Source organism: Pteropus vampyrus, unplaced genomic scaffold (assembly GCF_000151845.1).
Source record: "Pteropus vampyrus isolate Shadow unplaced genomic scaffold, Pvam_2.0 Scaffold53, whole genome shotgun sequence".
NCBI classification, from domain to species: domain Eukaryota; kingdom Metazoa; phylum Chordata; class Mammalia; order Chiroptera; family Pteropodidae; genus Pteropus; species Pteropus vampyrus.
The window spans coordinates 597167-602250 of NW_011888834.1; the positions used below are offsets into that span (position 1 = coordinate 597167).

At 37.6% G+C, this 5084-nt stretch overlaps 1 pseudogene; it reads right to left on the reverse strand.

Moving 5' to 3' along the window:
- Window positions 1–5084, reverse strand: part of LOC105292208 — a 16206-nt pseudogene that overhangs the window by 5025 nt on the left and 6097 nt on the right.

Consider the following 5084-nt stretch of genomic DNA (forward strand, 5'->3'; position numbering starts at 1 on the left):
TTAAGTAAAATGAAAATGCTGTAATAAGTGAGTTTTAATTAGTTGCAAAATGATAGATTGCATTACAAGGATGGCATTTCTTTTGCCAGATATTCCGCACGAAATTGTTCCCTCAGTCTAAAAAGAATAATATAGTTATTTCTACTGGGACATCATACCATTTTAATTTAAGTTAATATGCTTTTAACTTCGTTAATACTATTGTCATGATCTCTTCTTTCACTGTGCTTTTATTTCAGAAAAAAAAAGTACTTCTTAGTGTAAGAGACATGTTTTATTTATTTCCTTTGTGATTGAAATTTAAAGTGTTTATTAAAATTATTACCTATTATGTGACTATTTAGTAATTTATGACTATTCCCATTACAAAGTTTAAACTTTGCTGTCTTAAATTTGCAAGTGGAAGAGTAGCTTCAAAATATAGACATCTATTTTCTAAATTTTGATGCATAGGCTTTATTTGGCTTTAATAAAACTGGTTAATTAGCAGTATTTTCCTTTTTTGTGTGTGACTTGGGAAAGAGGAACAGAAAGAAAGATTATTTATTTATTGAGTCATGCCAAGATCTTTTCCATATGTTATTTTGTTAATTGTTCAAAACCAGTCTGGCTGTAGGCACTATAACCTGATTGCCAAGATGAAAAATTTGAGGCTCAAAAGATTTAAGTGTTTTGCCCAGTCATAAGCTATTAAGTGGTGGAGCCTGATTTTAAAGCCAGAGATGTGTCACCTCAAAGCCAATGAATCTGCTTTCGTCAAGGACCCCCATTTGTCAAAGCTTCAAGGACCTTTTGTCATTAACCTTCATTTTGCCATTCTCTGCCATCATTTTTCTCTACCAGTCAGGAGCATTTGGCAAAATTGGTCACTCCTTCCTTTTCCCCACCAAAAGACTGTTCCCTTTATTAAATATTGATTTTTATAGACCAGAAATACAAAACAGAAGTAGAAATAGGCCCCAGTTAGAAGCTACAGGCCTAACTTCACATGACCCATGCTGCAGCAACTTGAACAGGACGAGACACAGCTATATCCTTAAGGTTGGGGAAGTAGAAGGAAGATTTGGATCCTGCCTTACCCTGCTTCCCACCTAGTTTCTTCCCAAGTTATAAGGAGTCATCTATGTGAAGTAGAGTAGGGTACCTCTCCTGCTACCCAGTGAACTGCATATCACCAGGAGAGCTTATTTAGATAGATGGCATGGAATCCAAGGACTACATTTAATATGAGGAGAAACTGGTACCAAAACATGGATGGGGAGACTAAAAGTGTGACGGGGTAAGTGCAAGGAGAGAAAAATTTCCTTCTCTCTACTCATTGGATCCTGACGCCCAGTTCTCTGAGCAGGGGGAGTACCGACCAGTTCTTCAGAATCCTCACCCTGCCTTCTTTTTGTTTTTATTCTTTCCTGAAGAACTATCATCATAGGACGTACACTGTCCTCGAAGCTCTCACTTAGCTGCCTGAGAATGATTTGAATAATGAGCTCCTAGAAGATATTGATTTTTTTTTCTTCCATCTTTACCTTTATTTTTCTTTTTTTTGACCTGTCCCTCTTAGAAGACTCACTCTTCTATATTCTTTCATGGGTTTTTCATATTTCTTCTTGGTATCCTCTGCCTTGCAGTCCCACTGTTGAGCCAACAGATGGTCTGACTTGATCTTCTCTCTGCTAGCATTGAGCCTGAGCCACGGCATGAACAGATATGTGCCTCTTGGGGACACTGGGGTCTTTGCCCTTCTACATCTCCACAAGCTTCTTGTGACCCTTGTCGGGGTTGGTCATATAGCCTTTTTCAGCTGTTTCCCTTTCTTCTCATTTCAATCAATGTCACCCTCATTACTGGAGGAATTGGCAGGGCATTGCTATCAAACTTCTTTGCCATTTCTTTCTCCTTTTCACCTGAGTTGAATGACTTACTGGTTTCTTTTCCTGAGTTATCACTGTTGTTTGTGGCATTCTCTAAGTAGGCATCCTTTCTCAGCTCCAAGTAGGCATCATGCTCATCTTTATCAGAGTTAGAGATTTATTTGTTGTAGTTTGGGCTCATCCTCTCTTTCAATACTCAGTTTTGGATATTGAGATTTTTTGCATTGACAAAATCAGTTTCCCATACTTTTCCCTCCTAGTGTTGCTGAAGGTATATTGAGTGCTTTACTTAGTCTTAATTTCAGAGTCAAAGAAGCACGTGGTAATGGTACTATAGGCAAAGTTAACAAAAGAGATCTTGTTGAATCAGGTGGGCCTGGGTGGCTTGTGAACCTAGATGAAGCCCTGCTCCAAGCATGTGTAGCCATTCCAAGGTTACCTTATAGGAGCAGGTGACAGACTGGGCCCCTGGAAGTTGCCTGGGACTGTGATCCTGTGATTCACCGGGGCTTTCACGACCTGGCCAACCATCTCTTGGAAGGAATCTCAACACGTTATTATTGAGTGCCAATCAAAGTGCTTCTTCATCTCTTCCTGTTCATGCTGGTAGTCAAGGAAATGTCAAAGATCAGGAAGTGGTAACAAATTTGGCTCTGCTTTATTGATTGAAGGGATCCAGGCTGATCACACACACAAAAATTCTGATGCTGTTCTTTGTGGGACAGTAAAAAGCGATTGGATACCAGGGTGTGTTGGGCATCTTGTAGTAGATGGTCTTGCCATGCAGATGCAGAAGGGTGGGGGTAGTTCTGAATGTTCTAACAACCAGACGGAGACAGACACTGCGGCTCCCAGGAAATGCATCTCCAATGGCCTGGATTACGTCCACCTTGGATGGTCTATACTGGGCAGATGCCTCAACCAGGTCTACACCATCCCCTAGACTTCTTAACACTTAGCACAGTGCCTGTTTTGCACTCAGTAGATGTTTGTGGAATAAATGAAAGGATTAATAGACGTACACTTTTCACGGGACAGCTTAGTATGGACCACGTATAGGTTTATGTCATAGCTGTACTTATATAAAATTCAACAACACTTCACTAATAATAAATATTATTTTTATAAATGACACCAATATTTACCCAATCACTCACATAAAAAAATAGGGACGTCTCATTTCTGGTTCCACATGTGAAGCGCTTGGAAGTCACCACTCCATCCTAATAACAAGAAAAAACGCTCAACAGACTGAAAAATCAACAGCTCTTCTAGGATCCAAAAGATAGATGAGGACAGATTGGAAGGACAGACAGGCAAATACCTGGAGCTACAGCTTACTGGAGCAGAGATTCACTCATGTGTGGCAATCACCGCGAGAACCAGGTATTTTCAAAACCTAACTGACTTAGAGAAGGAGAAAACTGAACTCTAATCAGCTCTTGACTTTCACATGGGAAAAGGGAAATATCCAATTCCAACTCACTCTAGCCATCTTTTCCCACCAAAGCGGAGAGAAAAACACTGAGAAACACTAATAACGTTCATAGTCCAAAGACAAAGGCTTACTGAAAGACTGAGAATCATAGGCCTATAGAACATTTTCTGTCCTCCCACACCTTACCACCACGTTATAAGAGGCCTATTTACAGCAGTTCCTTTTACTTATTTCATCATGTCTAGCTGTGAAGACATTACAAGGCATACCAAAAGGCAAAACCCCTTACCATTTGAAAAGATAGAGCAAATATCAGAGTCAGACATGACAGGGATGTTGGAATTATCAGACCAGGAATTTGTAGCAACTATGATTAACATGCTAAGGGCTCTTATGGATAACACAGACAGCATGCAAGAACAGAGAGGCAATGTAAACACAGAAATAGAAATCTTAAGGAAGAACATATACGTTTAAAAAAAATTACAGTAACAGATGAAGAATGCTTTTGATAGGCTTATTAGTAAATTGGACATGAAGTAGACAAGAAGTAGTAATAGACAAGAAGGAATCTCAGAAATTTAAAAAATATTTTTAACTAAATGAACTAAAATTACCAAAATCTGTGGGATGTAGCAAAAACAGTTCTTAGAAGGAAATTTATAGCACTGAATGTATATATTAGAAGAAATATCTAAACACAAGAAGAAAGATCTAAACTCAATAATCTAAGTTTTTACCTTAGGAAATTAGAAAAAGAAGGAGGAAAGAAATAATAAGCAGAAATCAATGAAATTGAAAATAGATAATCGATAGAGAAAATTAACAAAACCAAACACTGGTTCTTTGAAAAGATCAATAAAATTGATAAGCCTCTGGCCAGGCTAACTAAGAAAAATAGAGGCTACAGGTTGCTAATATGAGAAATGAAAGAAGGGACATCACTACAGATCCCTTGAACATTAAACAGACAAATCAAGGAATACAATGGATAATAACCCTATGCACTCAAACTGATAATGTAGATGAAATAAACCAATTTCTTGAAAGACACAAAATGCCAAAACTCACAGAAGAAAAAATAGAAAATCTGAATAGGGCTATATCTATTAAAGGATTTGAGTCAGTAATTAAATAATTAAAACAGAAAGCACCAGGCCCAGATGGATTCACTTTTGAATTCTACTAACATTTAAGGAAGAAATTATACCAATTCTCTATAATCTCTTTTGGAGATTAGAAGCACAGAGAAGATTTTCTAAATCATGATGCCATCATTGTTCTAATACCAAAACCAGACAAAGAAACTATAAGGAAAGGAAACTACAGATCAATTTGTCTTATGAACATAGATTCAAAAGTCCTTGACAAAATATTAGCAAATCAAATCCAGCAATGTATATAAAGAATTATATACCATGACCAAGTGGGATTTATCCTAGGTATGCCAATCTAGTTCAACATGTAATTGAGGTAATACATCATATCAACAGGATAAAAAAGAAAAATCACATCGTATGACTAGATGCAGGAAAAGTATTTGACAAAATCCAACATTCATGATAAAAACTCTCAGTAAGCTAGTAATAGAGGCGGGTATTGATAAAGAATATCTACAAAAAAACCTACAGCTACACAATGGTGAGAAACTTGAAGCTTTCACACTAAGACGGGAGGGAACAAGGCAAGGCTGTCCCCTCTCACCACTGCTTTTCAGTATCATACTGGGAATTCTAGATAATGCAATAAACAAGGAAATAAAAGGTGTACAGATT